This window comes from Nycticebus coucang, chromosome Y (assembly GCF_027406575.1).
Source record: "Nycticebus coucang isolate mNycCou1 chromosome Y, mNycCou1.pri, whole genome shotgun sequence".
NCBI lineage: Eukaryota > Metazoa > Chordata > Mammalia > Primates > Lorisidae > Nycticebus > Nycticebus coucang.
The window spans coordinates 34,509,072-34,533,046 of NC_069805.1; the positions used below are offsets into that span (position 1 = coordinate 34,509,072).

The window sequence follows — 23,975 nt, forward strand, 5'->3', positions numbered from 1 at the left end:
TATGTAATTTCAAATGTGTATATTTAAACTAATACTTTGAATAGAGATCTGTTTTATCTATATCCCTATATAGTTTATTTATTCAACTAGGTCACAAAACCTTTCCTATTTTTAAATTCTTACTGGGGATATGTAGATTACCTTATATTTTGGTATACACAGTACAAAGGTACCATACCATTAGAAAAATTTATAAACACAATGGCTATACAACATAGATATGCCTTTTTATTTTCCTGAGACACACGCTCACTCAGTTGTCCAGGCTGGAGTGCTGTGTTGTCAGCCTAGCTCATAGCAACTTCAAACTAATGGGTGTAAGTGATCCTCTTGCCTCAACCTCCTGAGTAGCTAAGACTATAGGTAAACACCACAATGCCTAATTTTTTCTTTTTTTTTTTGAGGCAGAGTCTTACTATGTCACCCTCAGGTAGAGTACCGTGGTGTCACAGTTCACAGCAACCTCAAACTCTTGGGCTTACATTATTCTCTTGCCTCAGCCTCCCAAGAAGCTGGGACTACAGGCACCCACCACAATGTCTGGCTATCTTTTTGTTGCAGTTATTATTGTTGTTTAGCAGGTCTGGGCCAGGTTTGAATCCGCCGGCCAAGGTGTATGTGGGTGGCGCCCTAACCACTGACCTATGGGTGCCAAGCCGTAGTTTCTATTTTTAGTAGAGATGATGCTCTTGTTCGGGATGGTCTTGAACTGCTGAGCTCAAGGCATCTTCCCATCTCAGCCTCCCAGAATGGTAGGATTATAGGCATGAACCACTATACCTGGCCCATACATATGCTTTTAAAATTATTTCTCAAAAAAAAAAATTACTTCTCTGCCCATTTGGGCATTTAGGTTATTCTAATTTTTTTTGCATTAATAAGCACTATTATGTTAACAGATCTGTTGATATATACACACACACATATATAAAAACATTTACATATGTGTATGTATATGTAGTTAGTACTTCTGGTTATGTCTTTATGAATTTTTCACACTAACAAACTGTTTTCAGAAAGCACTTTCAACAACTGGATATGATGCCAGCTTCATTGCAAACTCACTGACATCTGAATACTATTTAAAAAATATCTTTACCAATTTGATAGCACTGTTTTCATTGAGCATTGCTGTATGTTAGGTGTGGTATTAAAATGGAAACTGTTCTATAGTTTTCTATTTGTGGCCCTCCTTTCTCAGAGTTCAGTATCAGGGTTTTTCTAGCCTAAATAACTTTAGACAAGTCAGAAGAGCATGGCAATTTGACTATCTTTGCTCCCGTGTCTTCTAAATCTTTCTCCTTTCTGTCTCCTTATTCTTTGTGTACCACTTAAGTTTTTTTTTTTTTTTTTTCTTTCAAGACAGGGTCTCACTCTGTCACCCAGGCTGAAGTTCAGTGGCATAATCACAGTTCACTGCAACTCCAAATTCCTGGGCTTAAGTGATCCTCCTGCCTCATCATAGTGAGTAGTTGTATACCATATTTGGTTAACATTTTTATTTTTTGTGGAGACATGGGTCTTGCTATGTTGCCCAGACTGGTCTTGATCTCTTGGCCTCAAGTGATCCTTCTCTGTCGGCCTCCCACCTTAAGTCTTCCTTCTGTGTCAGCCTCCCAAAGTGCTGGGATCACAGCATGAGCCACCACGTTTTAATTTTTTTTAGGTAAGATCTACATACAATATTCTGCTAAAATCTGAAGAAATCTTTTACATTTTGTGGCTTTATCAATTTTCTTACTCTCTAATGATGTTTGTGAATTTGTATTCTTTTTTCCTTGATCAGATATGCTCGCCATCTGTCTATTCAATCTTGTCAGACAAGCGATTCGAGGTTTCATTCTGCTGTTTTGTTTAGAAATACTAGAAAAAATTTTTTTCTAAATCATTAATGTTTACTCTTTATTAACATCTTGCTTTTCTCTTTTGATCAGTTCTTACTTCTTCCTCCTGATTTTCTCAGTACATTTTCATTCCTACTTAATTAATTTATGACAACTATGTGCTTTTACTGAATATGGCAAAACTCTGGCTTCGTACCATAAGTACTAATGGTTATGCTGGTAACGTCTGCAATTTTGAGACTTTCTGTTTAATAAGGAATTATATATGCTAGAAAATCCATTAAAAGTTTTCAATTAGTATTATGTTTGTCAATTTTGCCTTACATTTCTAACAAATTTTGCTCTACATATTTTGACAGTGTTATCTGATGTTAAATAAGACAATAAAATTTTATCTTTGTTTTGTATTATATCACCTTTATTATCATAAAATCTCCCAATTTGAAAGATGACTTTACTATACTTGTCACCTCTCTTCAAATGTTGTTAGTGTCATTTGGTATTTAAATTCCAGGTTACTACTTTTTTCACTTTTCCCTTTTAATGTAACATCTAATATTTATAGTCAATTTGACAATATTTACCAGTTCTTTAGACATCTCTCTTGCAGTCAGTGATCACTGCCAGAACTTTCATTCCATGGCTTCTTTATTCATGTTTAATAATTTAGCATCATTTCTTAATCAGTTAAAGTACATTAACAAACATTTTGTTCAATAAGGCAATAAGGATGTTTTTTTATTCAGGAGGTATGTTTTTTACATGCAAAGATAATTCACCTGTACTATATATTATAAAAGTAAAAGCCAGAACTTTCTACCTCAAAACTAAACATGTTGTTGTTCTATTGTCTTGTGGAAATGGTTGAGTTTAAATGAATATAGTTTGTTTTTTCTCTGACGTATAATGTAATATGAAAGTAATATTTCCTAAGTACCTATAGGAATTTTTAAGATTTTGTGAGGACATGGCTATTTATAAGATTGATAAAATTCTTTTTCATTGATTTTTTGCCTAAAATATGGTTAACTACTCCAATCTGTATAAATAAGACTTTCTTCAACACAAGGAAGTTTTTTTCTGTTATATTTTTAATTATGTTTCTTTACATCCAAATACACTGAAAGATTTCTAAAATATTCTTTTAGATTTTTCTTTTTTAAAAAATTGTCCCCATCCTACAACAGGTTTTTCCAAAGCGGTTAGCTTGCAGTCCTACCAACAGTATAAAAGTGTCCCTCTCTCCATCCATGCCAGCATCTGCAACTCCTGGATATAGTTTGTTGTGATAAGGGTTATGTGATATCTCAGGGTGGTTTCGATTTGCATTTCTTTGATGATTAGAAACAATGAGCATTTTTGCATATTTTTTAGCCATTCATCTGTCTTCCTCAGAGAAGGTTCTGCTCATGTCTTTTACCCAGTGATAAACAAGATTGTTTTCTCTTTTTTTGTTGTTGATTAATAGGGGTTCTCTATCCATCCTGGTTATCAAGCTTTTGTCAGATTCATAACATTCAAGTATCTTTTTTCATTCTGAAAATTGTCTATTTGCTTTAATTATTGTGTCCTTAACTGTGCAAAAGCTTTTCAGTTTAATCAAGTCCCATTTGTGTATTTTTGTTGTGATTGCCACTGACGTCTTCTTCATGAAAAAATCTTTCCCCCGGCCAACATCCCTAAGAGGTTTCCCCATACTTTCTTTAGAGTTTGTGTCACTTCATGTCTTAGATTTGAATCTTTTATCCATCTTGAATCAATTTTTGTATATGGTGGAAGATGTGGGTCCAATTTCAATCTTTTACATGTGGTTATCCAGTTCTTCCATCAACATTTGTTGAATGGGAGCTTTTTGCATTTGTTTGGTTTGTTAAAGATCAGATGGGTCTAAGAGATTGGTTTCATCTGTTTATCATTTTCTATCCTCTTCCAAATGTCTATGTTCAGATTTTTGTGCCAATACCAGGCTGTTTTGATCACTGTCGACTTATAATGTAATCTAAAGCAGTGTTTTTATGACTAAAAATTGCCTTGGCTATATGCTTTTATTTCTGGTTCCGTACAAAACAGTTATTTTTTCTAGTTCCACAAAGTATGATGTTGGTATTTTAATCAGGATTGCATTGAATCTGTAAATTGATTTGGGTGGTATAGACATTTTAACAATGTTGATTGTTCCCAGCCAATATCATTGTATGTTCTTCCATTCGTTAGGTTTCATGAATTTCTTAAGGTTTCATAAGTCTCCTTGTAGAGATCCTTCACCTTTTTTAAGGTATATTCACAGGTATTTCATTTTCTTTGAGTGTACTCTGATAGGAATTGAATCTTTGATTAGCTTCTTGACTAGGCTGTTATTGGCATATACAAAGGCTACTGATTTGTGAACACCGTTTTTATACCCTGAGTTGTTACTATATTTCTTGATTACTTCCATGAGTCTTGTTGTTGAGTCTCTGGGGTTTTCTAAGTATAAGATAATATTCTGGTCAACGAACAAGAATTTGATGTCCTCTTCCCTCAATTGGGTGCCCTTTATAGCCTTCTCTTGCTGATTGAATTAGCTACAACTTCCAGCAGCAGTATGTTGAATAGTAGTGGCAATAGTAGTGAACAGAGGACATACTTGTTTGGTTCCTTTTCTAAGTGCAAAGGCTTTCAGTTTTACTCCATTTAGTATATTAGTTGTGGGTTTGTCTTACATGTCATATTCAGCATAGGGTTGTTCTCCAATCAGTTTAAGATATGTGCCACCTATACCTACATTCTTAAGTGTTCTTTTTTTTCCCCATTACAAAACTTATTTCTAATTAGAATAGAATACCATCTCAGATCTCTTCTACAAAAATGAAAACAGCCCCCAATATAACGCAACCTCTTCACTCACTTCAAGACCTATATACATGGAAGTTGTTTTCTGTTTTTTTTTTCTTTCTTTCTTTTTAATTTCCTGGGTTTTTTTTATTTATTACTATTATTTTTTAAAAAGAAATTCAGTGTTCACATTTCTATAAAGAATTAACCCAGTTTCAGGAAACCCTGCCCTGGCAAGGTAGGTAAGCAGTGCTTTCCCTGCCCACAACTGGTTTGATTTCCTGCCCTGATGCTTCAAGGTGCCCAGAAAGGCAGTAGCCTCTGGAAGAGTAAATCTCTGCATGGAACATGCTTCAAGGCCACGTGGTCAGTTAGCTTTCAAGAAAGCAGAGGGGAAGACTAGCTTACTGTGAAACCTTAAAAATTATATATTCATATACTTCAATGTGTGCCTGATGAGATATCAGGAGAACAAGAGCTTGAAAACATGTCGTCCAGGCTTCAGGAGGCAGCGTCTTCCTCACACCCACCAAACATAGATGTTGGGAGTGTGGGGACAAAGTCCTGGCTCTTCCACTGGAGGCGGGAGACTTGCCCAGCCTCCTAGTTCATGTTTGACTCTTTCCTCTAAAACCTGTGCTGAGTCCTTGATTGCACACAGGGTTGCACAAATGTTCAACTTGTATACAAGAAAAGTACAATAGCAACTGGAATATAAAAGTTTTCTTACTATATGGCCATCTGTTCAAGTCTACCTTGGAAACATGTAACAGATATTTAAATACTACAGTGAAAAGGCATCCGCATATACTTTTCAAAAATCATCTGAAGTCATCTGCTAAGATTAAGTGTGTAAAAAAAAAATCAATTCCCCACCCATTACCCTCCCTGCACCCTGAGTTCCCCCCTCCCTTCTGTAATGGGTGGGGCCACACCCACGGTGCATCTTAGAATGGATAGAGGAGAAAGCTACTAAATGCAGAATACAAATGTCTACATACAATAACTAAGAAAATCCCACGAAGGCTACGTTGACCAGTTTGATGAGAATATTTCAGATTGCATATGAAACCAGCACATTGTACCCCTTGATTGCACAAATGTACACAGCTATGATTTAACAATAAAAAAAGAAAAGAAAAGAAAAAAAATCAATTCCCTTTAAGGGCACTTTGTCCTTTGAAGAAGAAGGGGTGAGGGAAGGAGGGCGACGGGCCAATCAGCTAATTCTCCAGCCATGGGTAGCCTTTGATGGAAGCCTTGCTGCGGTCGGCATGGTCATACAAGAGCTCCTGTCCAGCCTCAATATTTCAGGTGGCGATGAGGATGAGGTGAGGTAATGCCATCCCTGTGTGCAGTTTGGTTTGTCAATTCCCACACTTGCTAGAATTGATCAGCCTTCCCAGGCGATTTGTCTCTCCAGTTACATCCACACAGTAGGTTTTGCTCAGATACTGGAAATAGTACATTTAACAGCCTATGGAGTGGTCTTGCACATACAGAGCCTCCCGCTTCTTGGCATCGGTGATTTTGATGGGGTCCCCGTGGTATTCTACCACAAAGTCACCCTAGGAGAAATGCTCGGTGGCTATCACACCCCTGCCTTTGCCATCAATGAGGTCAATCTTCATGCCTTCTTCTTTCCCACTTTCGATCAATTCATCTATTCTTTGTTTCTTCTGACTGCAGCTCAGCTTTGCTCTTCCTGGAGCTCCTTCGGACAGGGTAGAAATCTGTGAGCTTGCATTTTTGTTGTGTTTTTCCTTGAGCTTTCTCCCGAGGGGTCTGTTTGCCCATGATGGGCTTTTTCAGAGCTTGATTGGCAACTGCTGCATTGGTAGAATCACCAGACCAGGTTGGAGTTTTTGGAGGCTCTGCTGCTTCAGACTTTTGGTTTGGCAAAGGTGCCAGGGGACCTTTTCTGTCATCTTTGATCTGTTCTTCAGACTTCATGGTATTCCATATTGCATTTCCAGGATTTCTTTTCTCTTCTCGTCACCTGTAGATTCCATCTAATGGTTTCCCCTGGTATTTGACATCGAGATGTGCAACTGAATTTTCTTCCTGAAGGGGGTAAAGCACTCCAGAGAATTTGTTCGGACTCCTGTAGGAATAGATCTTTGATTGCCCAGGAAATGCGTTCTCCCTGTGGCTGTGGAGCCTGCACAGCCCCTCCGCTCCACCATCTCTAGGCCCTGGGCCGTCGCTGCCACCACTGCGGCCTACACTGCGCTGGGCTTGAACATCTTCCTGCCTGCAGCCCAGCTCAGACTATGGAGGCGTGCCCTGCGCCTTTGCCACTGCAGCCGAGCCACCACCGCTGCAGCTGCCACTGCAGAAGCCACCAGTGGCACCGTGGTGCCCTAGGAACGCAGGCGGCACCGCAAGGCACCCCCTTCCCTCAAGGCCTGCAAGGCAGGCCCTGGCTCCTGTGCACTGTGGCAGCCCTGGGCCTCCTGGAACAGGCTCACAGGGACGGAGGCACTGGTGGCGTGTCCTCAGTGGCCCTCCCGCCGGCTATCCGGCTCCCACCCCAGTAAGATCTTAAGTATTCTTGTTAGAAAAGGCTACTGAGTGTTTTCAAAATTTTTTTTTTTTTTTTTTTTTGCAGTTTTTGGCCAGGGCTCGGTTTGAACCTGCCACCTCTGGAATATGGGCCTGGCGCCCTACTACTTTGAGCCACAGGCACTGCCCTGTTATGAAATGTTTTTTTCTACATTTATTGGAAGGATCATATGGACTTTTTTTTAATTATTAAATCATAGCTGTGAACATTAATGTGGCCTTTGTTTTTGCTTCTGTTAATACGGTGAATTACATTTACAAATTTGCATATGTTAAACCAGCCTTACATACCTGGAATGAAACTTACTTGATTGTGGTATATAATTTTTTTAGTGTGTTGCTGTAATCTATTGGGTAAGAAGTTACTGAGTAGTTTTGAATCAATATTCATTAGTGAAATGGATCTTTAATTCTCCTTTTTATTTGGGTCGTTTTCTGGTTTTGGTATCAGGGTGATATTTGGTTCATAGAACATGTTAGGGAAAGTTCCTTTTTTTCTCAATGTTTTGAAAATGGTTCTATAGCATAGGTACAAGTTTATCTTTGAGGGTTTTATATAGTTGTGGTGTGAAACCACCTGGTCTAGGACTTTTTTGTGTTGGAATATTTTTTATTGTTTCTTTGGTGTTAGTGCTTGATCTGTTCAAGAGATCTATTTCTTCCTGGTTAAGTCTAGGGAGACAGTATGATTCCAGGTATTGTTCCATTTCCTTCTCATTGTCAAATCTGGGCATATAGTTTCTTGTACTAGTCAGGGATAATTTTCTTATATCTCAGTGGTATCTGGTGTTATTTCTCCTTTTTTACTTCTGATTGAGGTTGCTAGAGCTTTTACTTTTCTATTTCTAGTAAACCTGACCAAAAGTTTTTCTATTTTATTTATTTGCTCAAAAGAAAATCAACTTTTTGTTAATTTTCTGAGTGATTATTTATTTTATTTTTTTCAGTTTCATTTATTTCTGATCTAACTTTGGTTATTCTGGTAGATTTGGGATTGAATTGCTCTTCATTTTCCATTTCTAAGATGATTCATTAGATTGTTGATTTGCTCTTTTTCTGTGTTTTGAATGTATGCATTGAATATGACAAATGTCTCTCTTAGGACTGCTTTTGCAGTATCTCACAAGTTTTGGTAACTTGTAGCTCCATAGCTGTTATGTTTGAGGAGTTTAATAATTTCCTCCTGTATCTCTTCCAGATGTTATTCAGCATAGGGTTGTTTAGTTTCTATGTCTTTGTGTGGGGATAAATTTTTTGGAGTTAAGTTTTATCTTTATTGCCCCGTGGTCTGAGAAGATACAAGGTACAATTTCAATTTCTAAAGTTTTGTTGAGGTTTGATTTGTGACCTACATTATGATGTATTTTACAATATGTTCCATGGGCTGAAAAGAAGAATGTATATTCATTTGTTTGGGGATGTTTTTTTCTGTATATGTCTATTAAGGCCATTTTTTCTATGATTGAATTTAAGTGCCTTGTTTAGTTTCTGTTTAGATGATCTGTCCAGTTCAACCAGAGGGGTATTATAGTCACCAGCTATTATGGTGTTGCAGTGTATCATATAGCTCAGACCAATCAATGCCTGCTTCATAAATCTGGGAGCATTTAACTTGAGTGTGTAACTATTTAGAATTCGAAATGTCCTCTTGAGGTATTGTTCCCTGATCAGCATGAAGTGACCATCTTTATCTTTCTTAATTTTTGTTGCTTTAAAGCCCTTGTATCTGAAAATATGGTTGTGATCCATCCTTTCTTCTGGTTTCCATTTGCCTAAAATATTGTTTTCCAACCCTTTACCTTGAGTCTTTTTTTGTTGTTCAAGGTTAGGTGTACCTCCTGGAGACAGCGTATGGATGATTTGTGCTTTTCAATCCAATCAAGCAGCTTGTGCCCCTTCAGTGGGAAATTTAATCCATTTACATTTATTGAGAGAATTGATAAGTGTGGTGGAGTTCTTTCATCTTATTTAGAGAAGGTCCATTGTTTAGTTTTATCCTTTGTGCTATTGTGGAAGCCAGGCTTTGTCTAGTTTGTGCTTGTTTGCTTTGATGATCCATTGTGAAGTTCGGTGTGCAGAATAGGTCTAAGTATTTCCTCTATAGCTGGTCTTGTTGTGGTGAATTTCCTCAGTATTTGCATATCTGCAAAATATTTTATTTCTCCATTAATTTTGAAGCTTAGTTTAGCAAGATACAGAATTCTGGGCTGAAGATTATTTTTTTTAAGAAGGATAAATGTGGCTGACCATTCTCTTCTGGCTTAGAAAGTTTCAGCTGAAAAATCAACTATCACCCTGCTGGATCTTGCCCTTTAGGTCAATTGGCACTTAATCTGGCTGCTTGCAGAATTTTCTCTTTTGCCTTGACTTTGGACAGGTTCATTACAATGTTTCTTGGAGATACTCTCTTTGTGTTGAGATTGCGCAGAGTTTGATATCCCTCAAAAAGGAGTGTTTCAGAATCTTTAGTGATACTTGGGAAATTTTCATTTATGATATCCTCCACACATAGGACTTCCATTCCTTTGGAACATTCTTTGTCCTCTGCAGGAATACTTGTAATTTGTATGTTTGAATGCTTCATGAAGTCTATAATTCTCTGAGCAAATATTCTGCTTTCTCTGTCCTCTTTTGTGCCTCTTTAACTGGATGGGTTAGCTCAAGAGCTGTATCCTATAGCTCTCAGATTCTTTCTTCTCCATGGTCTAATCTGTTATTGATACTTTCTACTTCATCTTTAAGTTCCATGATTGATTCTTTTAAGGCCTTAAGCTATGCCATATCCTTTCTATATTCTTTATAGCTTTTGTCCTTTTTTTTGGTTCTGTTTTTCCATGTGCTCATCAATTCTTTCTTATTTTTGCCATTCATATTTTAACTTCCATTTCTTTCATTTCCATTAATTCTTTCCTTGTGGAATGCCCTGTGTTTTCTACCTCATGTTCCTTTGGGGGATGCAGTTGCTGTATTCTGGTTTTTTGTGTTGCCAAAATTTTCCTGTTTGTTCCTCCTAATGTTTTCTTCTCATTAACTCTTTCCTTCTATTTTTTTTCCTGTTATCTCTCTCTTTTGCTATAAATTCCTTGTCTAGGCTCAGCACCTGTGGCTCAAGCGGCTAAGGATTCAGCCACAGGTGCTAGCTAAGAAAATAAATGAGCTGGTGGGTTTGAATTCAGCCTGGGCTCACCAAAAACAATGATGGCTGCAATTCAAAAAATAGCCAGGCACTGTGGCAGGCACCTGTAGTCCCAGCTACTTCAGAGGCAGAGGCAGGAGAATCGCTTGAGCCCAGGAGTTGGAGATTGCTGTGAGCTGTGATGCCACAACACTCGACCCAGGGCAACATATTGAGGCTCTGTCTCAATAAATAAATAAGTAAATGATTTGTCCCAGAGTTTAGATGTTGAAATGGCCTTTGGTATAAGGCCAAGAGGAAGATGAGAAAAAAGTAAGAGGGAGAAAGAAAAGAAAAAGAGAAAAATAAAGAAGAGGGAATGGAAGAAAAAAATTAAAGAAAAGGAGAGAAAAAGGATAGTAAGAGAGTTAGAGAGTGGCAGGAGAAATCGTGGTGGTTGTTGGAGTCCTTTAACCAAACCTACAGCTCCAGGAAGTTGGTGGGCTGGTCTGTGTGGGTTCCTTGAAGTCAAGAGCTCCTTACCAGTCTGCACAAAAGCAAGACCCCCACCTGTGCTAAATATAAAGAAATCCGGAGTATGTTACAAGAAGGATTTACCAATGCCTTCTTTCCAAAGGCTGAAGCTGGAACCGTACACAAGGCTATGAGTTAGTGGCCTCCTTGGCTCTGCCTGTAATCCTAGTACTCTGGGAGGCTGAGGCTGGTGGATTGCTTGAACTCAGGAATTCAAGAACAGCCTGAGCAAGAGCGAGACCCCATCTCTACCAATTATTTAACTGCTTTTGTATGATGGATATTTGTTTGTTTATAAGGTTTTATTTGTTGCATACAGAAAACAGAAAATAGAAAAACTAGCTGGGTGTTGTGGCAGCCACTTATAGTCCCAGATGCTTGGGAGGCTGAGGAAAGAGTATTGCTTGAGCCCAGGAGTTTGAGGGTGCTGTGAGCTATGATTACACCACAGCAATCTACCCAGGGCGACAGAGTGAGACTCTGTCTTAAATATATATCCATATAAAATCAATTTTACTGGCTCATGTTTTTAAAATAGTATGAAATTTTCTCTATTATATAGAAAAGCATAAAGAACCTAACAAAATATTGTACCACATTCTCCCATTCCTGATACCCCTAACTGAGCAATTTATACAATTAAAAGCAACACATCTGTGAAATTAGAAAATTCTTGCTACAAAAAAGTTAGAAACTGAAAAGTTGAAAGCCACTCTCCCTTACCTAGTTCTTCTCAAGACTGAATTCCTTTATTCATTTCCTGGAAATGTTTGAAAATATATAAAACTATGGCATATACTTATTGCTTTTCAATTTCTGTTTCTTGCTTGAAAAGATTACAATTATTACAATTGTAATAATTAATTAATTACAATTAATTACTATATGCAATTATTTACTTTGCTTTTCTCGTTTTATGTATCTTGGGGATCATTCTCTAAATGCAGTATAAATATATCTTTTTCTTTTTAACAGCTTGCATAAAAAAGTCACTTGTGAGGATGTACCACCAGTTATTTAACTGCTTTTCTACAATGGATGTTTGGTTGTTCATAGGATTTTATTTGTCGCATATTTTGTTTTTACTATTACCAATTATGTTATTGCCTTCATGTCTATAGGGAAATCTTTAAGTACTGGGAACTGGGTTAAAGGACATATGTGTTTTATATATTGATAGAAACACTAAATTGTCATCCAGAAATGTTGCACTAAAAAACATTTGAACAAGTTTTTGAGAATGCTTGTTTGCCAGAATTCCTCAAGCACTGGTCATCAAGCTTTTTAGTAATTACTAATCGAATAATTTGAGATTGTATTTTGTCTTGATTTGCATTTGCTTCATTATGTGTGGAGTTACTTTTAAAATGTTCGTTGGCCATTTGAGTTTTTTCCTCTAAACTATCTGTTCATATACAATGACTTTTCTGCCTCCTCTGCTGTTCATCTTTTCCAATAGCTAACAGTAGAATGTCTATGGATAATTAACACTGATTAATTAAAGTATTACATTGCTTGGTTAATTTATTACAGTAGGCATTAAATAATGAACATATTTACAGTATTATCCTACACCTGTAGGCATATATCTTTGTACTCTGGACTGAATGCCTCTTTAAAATTTGAATTCTAGAAGTGGAGTTGCTGATTTAAAGTTCAATTTTTTGTCCAAATATTCAAAATGGCATTTTTTGATGGGGAAATTATTCAAGTGTGGGAGCAGGAGAAAAATAAAAAAAAAAAGAGGAACTAAATAGTTAATCTGAATTACAACATCAATCAGTTCTTAAGTAGAATTCAACTAGCAGGCTAATTGATGACGTTATTATCCTAGTGGCTTTCATCAATAAGCTTATTAAAATCCTAACTCTCCTTCTCTATTTGAGTACCCAGAACTTCTGGGAATCTGCAAATTCTAGGGTAAAAAAAATGAAATTAATCATTTTTGAGTGAATAGGAGTATTAAAAATGATTATAAGCACATTCTGTAACATTTTACAGCCACAGAGTTTCAGCATTGGATTTATATTTCTGTTTACAGTTGTCTGATTTGGTGCACAGCATTTGAAGGAACATTTGGCACTATGGTAATTCACGAATTTTAATTAAATGAGGACAAGTAGTAGGAGAATTGAGTCAACTTCCTCTGGGGCCAATGGACTCCTGGGCAAGTGGTGCTCCAAAGAGACTGTTCAAAGCAATACATTACATTAGAATAATGTAGGAAATAATTTAGGAAGGGATGAATTGCACAAATCCTGTCTTTATCTCAAACAACTTGTTTATTGGCAGTAAGTACAGTAGGAAATATAGAGTGCCATACTTTTACATTTTTTTTATTTGAGTTATAGTTGGGATAGGACACTAATTGAGGCCAAACTGCATTAATGGCCATAATGCATAACTTAGTTTTTTAGAAATTATCAGCTGACACTGTATTAAACTAGGCATTCCAGGATTTCTTGGGGGGAGTAGTTTTATCTGCTACAAGTACAAGTAGTATGTTGTCTGCCTTGAGTTAGCAAACTACTGAAGTTACTTAACATCAATTTTCTACAGAATTATCTGAACATTTTTTGCATTCATATTATTGATAAACAAAGTCAAACACACAAAATTGATGTGCTCTTATTTTTGTTATAATAGGCATTTGAGTAATGATATATAGAACATTAATCTTGTGAAAACAGACATCCAAGTCAAAAATGTAAAACTCAAGTCTTCTGTTGTCCTAGGTATCATTGTATGTATATGCTGCTTTACATACTTGTAACAATATTGTGGCTAGAGTTTCGGTTTATACATTTCACTTAATGTATAATGTAAATACTTTCTGATTTTTATAATCTGTTTTTATTTTTGTGTCCCTTTGTGCTTTTGACTTATACATTTTTCCTTGACCAGACAGGGGTGTCCAATCTGCTGCCTGTAGGCTGCATGTTAATTTTGTGAGGACTTTTTTTGCTTGTATGTGGTGTCTGATGTCATGAAAAGTATGCATAGATTATTTATTTATTTATTTTTTTGCTAATCAGCTTTTGTTAGTGTTTGTGTATTTACTGTATGGCCCAAGACAACTCTTATTTTTAGTAATGTGCAACAGGAAACAAAAAGGGTTGGGCACCCAGAAATGTTGTTTGCCTAGGTATGTAAGCCCATTCTTCTTTCTCCATATAAGCATTTCCAACGATAAATAGATACATGCATACATGCACGCACGCACACACACACAAACACACATAAAGATATATAAAAGATTGTGAATTTGTCATTTGCTTTTACTAAAGTGAGATAACGAACTATATATATATATTTCTCAGCTATAGTAATTTTGCTTAAGTCACCATGGCAGCCACCAGATCAACAGCCTCAGATTTTTAAATGTAATTTTTTGATAACATAATTTTTAGGTGACAGTTATTTCTACCATATTGGTACATATTTATTTACCCTTCCTCCAATTCCGCATATTCAAGTTGCTTTCAAGTTTTTTGTCATTACAAATAGTGTCACAATAAGTATTCTCATACATTCATCCATAGATTGTTAAAATTAAACTCACTAGATCAAAGGATATGTGTATTTTTGTTTTTAGTGTATAAGGCCATATTACTTTAAAAGGTTGTGTGTCATATCACCTAATATAAATGAGTGGATTTTATCTGAATCATGATTCAAACAAAATATACAAATAAGTATGGAATTTATAATACAATTAGACATTTGAACAGTAAGTAGACCTTTCACTAAATTAAGGAATTTTTATGGTTTTGTAGATGAAGTAATGGTAGATATACATACTAAAATATCTATGGATAAAATAATTTGCTTCTAATTGGCTTCAGAAAGATACTCAAGGGAAAGAAGTGGATGGAAACATGGATGAAATGAGAATGGCTATGAATTCATAGTTGTTGAAACTGTTATTATGGAAGTCCAATTGTTTATCCATTGTCTTATCCTATTTTTTTTTTTTTTGAGACGAAGTCCCACTATGGCATCCTCTAGAGAGTGCTGTGGAGTCACAGCTCACAGCAACCTCCAGCTCTTGGGCTTAGGGGATTCTCTTGTCTCAGCCTACCAAATAGGTGGGACTACAGTTACCCACAATGCCTGGCTATATTTAGTTGCAATTGTCCTTCTTTAACTAGCCTAGGCTGGGTTAGAACCTGCCACTCTTGGGTTACATAGCTGGCACCGTAATCACTGTGCTATGGGTGCCGAGCCAGTCTTCTTTCATATATGTTGGAAATACTCCATAATAATAACATTAAAAACTTGTAACAATTCATTCTCTGTCTTCAGTGTATGAGAAACATCATTTCCTTACATTTCCCTTAGCAATGGGTATTACCATTTTTTAAATTTTTGCCAATCTACTGTAAGTTGAAGGGTATTTATTGCTGGAATTTGCATTTTCCTTACTGCTATGGTGGTAAATCATCTTGAGATAGAATGAAGCTTCCTTTTTAGCAGGTAGCAACCAGTTCATGGTATTCTCAAATTGACATAAAGAATACTTTCTAGAATATAAATAAGATACAGACAAGGCCACTTTGTGACTATGTTTGGAACAAGACAGAGATAAAACCATTTTGCAACCATGGAAATAATAAAACATCCCTATCTTCTGAGTAACCTGAGTGACTACTGTTCCTTTACCAATGACAACTTTAGTCTTGGTTTAATCCTATATCTGATATAAAAGTTGATAGGTTATGTAGCCATTTAATTTCCCCAATTTATTGAAAATCTCAGTCCTCAACTGATCCTCACTTTTTTAATTTTTCTTGGGATAATCTAGCACAAGCCCAAATCCTGTGAGAAGCTCCTTTCAGCTTCTTTTTCCTGAGGGAGTTTCTCTAGACTAGTCATTTTTAACTAGTGTACCAGGAGATTATCTTCGGTATGCTGTGAAAATTTTTAAAAATCATTAATTAAATTATTTTTGAAAGAAGTTCAAAGCACAGTAAGTATAATCTTTCTTTCTTTCCTTTTTTTTTTTTTTTTGAGACAGAGTCTCACTATGTCGCCCTTGGTAAAGTGCTACAACAACCTCCAACTCTTGGGCTTAAGTGATTCTATTGCCCCAGCCTCCTAAGTATCTATGCCTACAGGCACCTGCCGCAATGCTTGGCTATTTTTTGTTGTAGTTTTAATTGTTGTTTAGCAGGCCTGGGCCCGGTTTGAACCCACCAGCTCCAGTGTATGTGGCCGATGCCCTAACCACTGAACTACGGGCAACAAGCCCATAATCTTTTTTCTCACTCTTGTTTTTCATCAACATAATTTAAGAATTTTAACTATAGGTTCAAGTGTGATGTGAGATAAAAAGTGTTGAAAAACACTGCTCTAGAGTATTTTCTACCTTGCTGCAGCAAGATAAATGAACCAACTTTTTTTATTATAGAAATGCTCCTGGTGGCCTTTGTTCAGTGGACTTTAAAACAATCTTTTTAAAATGAATTGTCTGTTAGGGTTTCTTCTTATTTGGAACATTTTTCCAGTTCAATGGGTAGTTCTGAAAATTTCCCTTTAGTCTGAGAGTCATTTTCATTTTTTACCACCTCTATTCTTCTCTAGGAGCTATATATACTGTGTAGTAAGAAGAACTAAAAGATAAAGATTCTCATTCAGTTTACATCACTTCAGGTTTGATGACATTAGCCAGCATTTTCAGGATTTTATCAATTCACCAAGGAGGCTATAGGGCAGATAGGCTAGAGATAGATATTGAGCCAAGCTAGACCTCTCTATTTGCGTCAGACCTCTCTGGTTCTTTTCTTGGCCACCAGTCTAGTTGGGCTGATTTCAATAATGTCTGTGGACACATGTGTGCACATGTATGTGTATGTATATGAATTTCAGTGTTTACAACTTATTGCTCGTTTCTTATGTATTGAGGGAGTAAATTGTTCTAATGTAGTTTCATTTCATCATCTTATCTTTTAAGAAACAGAGGGACTTGTGACTGCTGCTTTCCTCTACAATCCCTTGTATCCTTTCTTTCTAATTTGAGCCCAGCAAGCTGGCTCCCGCAAAGAAGGGTGATGAGAAGAAGGGCAGTTCTGCTATCAATGAGATTGTGCTCTAGGAATACAGTCAACATTTACAAGCACCTCTATGGAGTGGGCTTCAAGAAGTGCTGACCTCAGGCACTCAGAGAGATCCAGAAATTTGCCATGAAGAAGATGAAAACTCCAGATGTGTGCATAGATACCAGGCTCAGCAAAACTGGGCCAAAGGAATAGCAATATCCCATACCACACCCATGTCCAGTTGTCCAGAAAAAGTAATGAGGATGAAGATTCATCAAAGAAGCTCTACACTTTGGTTACGTATGTACCTGTTACCACTTTCGAAAATCTATAGTCATATGAATGAGAATTAACCAGTGATGGTCAGATACATCAATTACATTTATAAAACCAGACAAAGAAATATAGTAACTGAGGCAAGATATGTGGGGGGCTGTGTGCTCTATCCTGTTTTGTCTTCAAAGCATCCCTCGAGAGAGCTGCACATTGTCATAGAGACAGAGGCTTTGTGAAATTATGTAGGCAAACATAAATGAGCAAACATGACTTCTTACATTTGCTACCTTGTCTCACAACCATAATCTAGTTTTGAAATATTTTGATCACTCTTTTTTTTTTTTTTTTTTTTGCAGTTTTTTGGCTGGAGCTGGGTTTGAACCTGCCACCTCCAGCATATGGGGCCGGCGCCCTACTCCTTTGAAAGATACCTTGTGTTCATTTGTCGTCAATCCCTGTTTCTACACTTACAGTTTGGCAGCTACTAATCTGCTTTCTGTCTCTAGATTTAAGGCCTTATCTGGACATTTCATATATATGAAATAATTCAATATTATTAATAATACACGATGTTTTGCATTGGGTTTCTTTCATTTAACATAATGTTTTTGAAGTTCATCCATGTTATAGCATGTATAAGCAGTAAAAAGTATTCCTTTGTATGGATAGACCATATTTTACTTCTCTGTTTAGCAGATGATGAATATTTTGTTCTTTCTATTTTTTGGCTGTACTGAATAGTGCTGCTGTGAACATTCCTATGTAAGTCTATCTGGACATGCCATCTCATTTCTCTTCATTACTTAGGAATGGAATGGCTATATAATATGGTAAATTTATGATTAACCATTTAAGAAGCCACCAAATTGTCTTCCAAAGTGGCCATAGCATTTTATGTTTGCATCAGCAATGCTGAGGTGTAATTTACCTACCACGAACTCACAAACACTTTTATTTTTTCTGTAAAGGGCCAGATAGTAAATATTTTAGAATCTGTAGTCCACTACGGTCTCTGTAGCAACTCCCCAACTTTGCTATGATACTATGAAAGCAGTCATAGACGGTACATAAACAAATGGGAGTGGCTGTGTTGTGGTAAAACTTTATTTATAAAAATAATGGCCCAGTAATCTGCCAACCCCTTAACTGCTTACAGCCATTCTAGTACGTGTGTGATGGTATCTCATTGTAGTTTTAATTTGCATGTCTCTGATGACTAATGATGTGAAGCATCTGCTAAGATGCTTATTAGACATTTGTACATATTCCTTAGTGAAAGGAAGATATTTGTTCAAATATTTTACCCACATTTTAATTGAATTATCTTCTTATCATTGAATTATGACAGCTCTTCATACATCTAGATAGAAGTCATTTAACAGATATGCACATATGTGAGTTGTGTTTTTCCCCACAACCTGTGGCTTTCTTTTCATTTCCTACATAGTGCCTTTGTAATAAACAATCTTTTTTAATGTTGATGCGGATTAATTTATGAAAGTTTTCATTTATGGATTAGGGTTTTTGAATTCTATCTAAGGACTCTTTGTCTAATCCTAGGTCACATGAATTTTCTTCTATGTTTTCTTTCAAAACATTTGTAGTTTAGCCCTTACTTATAGGTCCATGATTCATTTAGAGCAATTTTATTTATTTATTTATTAAATCATAACCATGTGCATTTATGCAATTATGGGGCATCATACACTGGTTTTATAGACAATTTGATATATTTTCATCACACTGGTTAACATAGCCTTCCTGGTTTTTTCTTAGGTATTGTGTTAAGACATTTATATTCTACATTTAGTAAGTTTTGCAAGTACCCTTGTAACATGCACCGTAGGTGTGGTCCCACCAATTACCTATCCACCACTCATCTCATCTTTCCCCTTTCCCCATATTCTGAGGCTATAATTGGGTTACAGCTTTCATGTGAAAGCTATAAATTAGTTTCACAGTAGAGCTGAGTACACTGGATACATTTTTTTTCCATTTTTGATTTACTTTGCTAAGAGTAATTTTCCTCTTAATTTCCCCTATGACCCAGCTATCATTCAGCATAAGGTTATCTAGCTTCCAAGACTTTGTATGAGATGGAGATTCCTGTTGTTGTTGAGTTCAACTTTAATTCTGTGATAGTCCGAGAAGGTATAAGGAATAACTTATATTCTGTTACATTTTCTGAGGTTAGACTTGTGACCTAAGATGTGATCAATTTTGGAGGAAGTTCCATGGGCTGATGAGAAGAAGATGTATTCAGTTTTATTCGTATGAAATGTTCTCTAGATGTCTCTTAAGTCAAATTGTACTATGGTCAGGTTTAAGTCCAAAATATCTTTACTTAGTTTAATCATGGAGAATCTGTCCACCACTGCCAAAGTGGTATTAAAATCTTCAACTATTATGGTGCAGGAAGGGTCTGTTCAGGTCTGTTATGGTCTCTTTTACAAATTGAGGAGCATTCTGTTTGGGTGCATAAGTGTTAATAGTTGAAATTTCTTGATGTTGGGTGTTTACCTTGACAAATATGAAGTACCCATCCTTATGTTTCCTTACTATTGTTGGTTTAAAGCCTATTGTGTCTGCAAATAGAAATGCAGCCCCTGCTTTTTTTCTGTTTTCCTTTTGCCTGAATTATAGATGTCCATCCCTTCTGAGTCTATTTTTATTTTTTATGGTAAGGTGCGCCTCTTCTATGCAACAAATATCTGGTCTGGGTTTATGTATCTAGTCAGCCAATCTATGCCTCTATAGAGGACAATTTAAGCAATTCACATTAATTGAGAGAATTAAAAAGCATGATAGTGTTTTTGGTGTCATGTTTATCAAATGTCTAGTGTTTATTTTTAGTCCTTACCCTCCTGTGGAAAAGTTAGGTTTTATTCAAAATTTCAGGGTGAGTTTATTTTGCCCCAGGACCATTTGGCTGGTCATGATGGAGATGGGACTGAGAATATCCTGGAGAGCTTGTTTGGTTCTGGCAAATTTCTTCAACATCTGTATGTCATCAAAGTATTTGATTTCTCCATCATAGTTGAAGCTTATTTTATCTGGATACAGGATCCTGGGCTGGAAGTTATTTTGTTTTAGGAGATTGAAGGTTAAAGACCAACTTCTTCTGACTTGGAAATTTTTGTCTGAGAGATCGGCAGTAATTCTGATATTTCTCCCTTTACATGTAATGCTTTTCTTATGCCTAGCTGCTTGCAGAATTTTCTCCTTAGTCATAACTTTGGTGAAGTTAATTACAATGTGCCTAGAAATGTGTTTTTTGAATTGAGACATACTGGGGTTCTGAAACTCTCTGCTATCTGAATTTCAGTATCCCTTGCAATGCCTGGGAAATTCTCGTCCATAATCTCTTAGAGTAAAGAATCTGTGCTTTCTAGAACCATCCTCTTTTCCTTAAGGAAATATTACAGGGTGAAGGTTTGTTCTTTGGAATATTCCACAACACTCTCAGGGAAAGATCAGTTTTGCTCTCCATCTGTCTGCCTCTTTGAATGTTTGGGTGGGTTCATATGTTTTGTCTTCGATTTAAAAAAATCTTTCTATTATGGAGGTATTCTACTGACTTTTGGAGCTCCTTGAATAAATTTTTCATTTCACTGAGCTCTGCTATTTGATTTCTCATTACATCCATATCCTTGATAAATTTGTCTTTGAATTCATTTACGTCTTGAGACAACTTTTGTACAACATTTTAGATTTCTATATCCATCTGTTCCTCCAATTTATTCATCTTATTTTCAATCCAAATTCTGAATTATACTTCTAACATTTTGACCATTTGTTTATAAATAACATCTTCTGAGATATACCTTTTGTCATTCCTTGGGGGAGTTGATTTTCTCTGATTATTCATGTTGCCAGAGTTGTTCCTCTGGTTCTGCTTCATGCTTAATTTCTGTATTGGGGTATTAAAACTGGAAGGGTGTGATTGAATTTGGGGTTCCACGAATGTCGTTCACTAGCCCTTTACCAAAGAGCAGTGATTAGTGCTTGTGGTTTTTCCTTAGCTTTACAAATGTCCCTTTCAGACCTGCAGCTAGAGAAACTGAGAAGCAAATTGGTGTGATAGAGCTAGCCGGCTCTTACTTGTTGTCTTCTATGCTACTGACTCATAAGAGAAGGATAAAATCTCAGCTAGGGGGAGGTACCGGAACCTAAGATCCCTCACCCCTCTCCAGCATGTATTGCAACCTATTGTAGGAGGGGTCAGTCCCTCTCAGTTCAACACAACCTCTGTTCAATTTTGGATGGTCTCCGTGTGGACTGCCCAAATCCATAGTTCCAAAAGCAATTATCCCAGGCAGTACAAAACACTGCTGAACTGTGAGAGTTCGATTAGTGATCAGTAACCTGGTGGTAGGTTTCCACAGGCAATTTGGACCCAGAAACCCAAAATGCTGGAGTTTGGCTCTCTCTGGTAGTCAAGGGGATGGGAAGGTTCACTCAGGCCAATAGTCAGGCCAGAGGAATTGGTGCCTCCTTCCCTGCCCTATGCTGCAGCCTCACCCTGCCACTGGTAGGCCCACAGGACTACAGCCCTGGTTCCTTCACTAGGTGGAAGCAACAGGGATATGGGTCTGCCTGAGGAAAGGAAGATCAGAGTCTCCTGTGTGTTATAATCTTCCACCAGAGTAACCTCATGGGTCTGAATCCGGGCTCCCTGGTTCCCTGTAGCGTTCAGTAGCTTCTCTGCCCAAGGCTGGTGCCACTGCCATGAGTAATCTCATGGATTTTCTGCCTCTGTCTCCACTGTGCTCTGTGGTGGGCTGGGTGTAACTAGAGCTCAGAGAAGGATACATCTCTGTCCCAGCCACACTCCGGGCTGGTGCTGCTGTCATGTGTATTCTCGTGGAGTTTGCAGTTTCTGTCTCTAGTGAACTCTGCAGTGGGCTGGGTGCAATTAGAGCTCAGAGAGAGTGTCTCTGTCCCAGCCCCACCCAAGGCTGGTGCTGTCACTGTGTATTCTAACAGAGTTTGAGATTCTTTCCCAGCTATGCTACACTGTGGGCTGGGCATATTTTGATTCCACAAAAGCTGGGACTCTGCCTCAGCCCCGCCACACTGCACAGTGAGTGCCAAAACTGCACGGGTACTCTTATCTTAGTCCCAGCTTCATCCTGCCCAGGCAGGTACCACCGAAGGCATATTCCCAGTTCACAGAGCCTGTGTTTTTATCCCAGTTCTGCTTGACATGTGGCTCCCTTCAGGGTAGAGGCCTGGCTCCCTCTGATTGCCAAAAAAAATAGGAAATGTTTCTCCAAAGTATGACCCAGGGTGTGAGCCCTGTTGTCACTGCCACTGCCTCATTCTGCTGTGGGCCACATTACTCCCTCTCCTGCTTGGTGCCCTTTGTCTGCAATCCCGACTTCATGCCCATGTAGCTGTTTTAGAACAGACACATAGAGCCCAAAGCCATGACCATACCTCTCAAGAAATTGCCCAAACAATCTGAACTCCACAGGGGATAGACTTCCAAAACATGGGGTAGGGATGGAGGGGTGGGCTGGGAGTTCACAATTGCAGGTATGTGTTCAGTTTTACGTTGGGCAGGAGGAAGCCGAGGCTCACATCTGGGATCTCTTTAGGGAAGGAGATCCTGTTAATAGTGGCTCTCTCCCGTGGGGTAAAAATGAGATTGAACTCTGTTCTCTTTTTTGTAGAAAGTTCAGTATGAGCCGTTCTCATGGGGGACAGGACTCAGGTCAGCTTGGCGATGGGTTTTGAACCTATAGCTTGTTTCCGTGGGGTTGCAGCCTGCCTCTGCAAGGGTGATGTGCATTCCTCAATCTTCTTTCTTAGATCAGCTCCAAACCATCAGCTTTCTTGAGAATCTTCTGTTGTTTATCTCTCCTTCTGGATGGAGCCTCTGACCTTTAATCTTTTAAACAAAATAAGTTTCATCCCAGGATCCTGTATCTTGCTAAACTGAATTTCATTTGTGATGGAGAAATCAAATACTTTACTGACTTCCATATGTTAAAGAAATTTGCCATAACTAGACTAGCCCTCTAGGAAGCACTCAGACATATTCTTCATAATGGCCAGCATGACAGTCCTCACAAAGCAAACTTACTCAAAATTTAAACAACAAAGCCTGGCTTCCACTATGTTGAAAAGTTAAAACAATATGCATTGGATCTCTGAAGAACAAGATGACAAAAATTCTACCATAGCTATCAATTCTCTCAATCAATGACAATGTCTTAAATTCTTCTCTAATGTGACACAGGTTGGCTGACTGGATAAAAAAAAACTCAGGCCAGGTATCTGTCCTCCTCTAGGAGAGATAAAGGATAAAATAAGACTCAGGGTGAAGGGATAAAAAACAGTAATCTAGGCAAATGGAAATCAAAAAGAAAGCCTGGGTCTGAATTTTATTTTCTGGTACAATTGGTTTTAAACCAACAAAAAATAAGAAAAGCCTGGGATGGCAAGCCAAAGACACAACATGAAGAGATTTTGATAATTAACATTTATGTGCCCTACCTGAATGCTCTCCTTGATTTCTAAAATAAACCCTAACTGATCTGAACAATATGGTATCTTCCTGCACTATCATAGTTGGAGATTTGAACACCCCGTGGCAGTTCTAGATAGTTTCTCTAAGAAGAAACTAAACAAAGAAATAATGGACTTAAACTTGACCCTAGAACAAATAGACATAGACATATACAAAATATTTCAGCATAAAAAAGTTTGCATTCCTCAATGCATGCCTTCAGGACATGGATCATACCCCAAACTAACTATAGTTTAGGACACAGTCTAATATCA

The 23,975-nt window shown here is 37.4% G+C and overlaps 1 pseudogene; it reads right to left on the minus strand.

Moving 5' to 3' along the window:
* Positions 1-5,881: 5,881 nt before the first annotated feature.
* On the minus strand, positions 5,882-22,886 carry LOC128579072 (N-lysine methyltransferase KMT5A-like; annotated as a pseudogene).
* Positions 22,887-23,975: the final 1,089 nt, after the last annotated feature.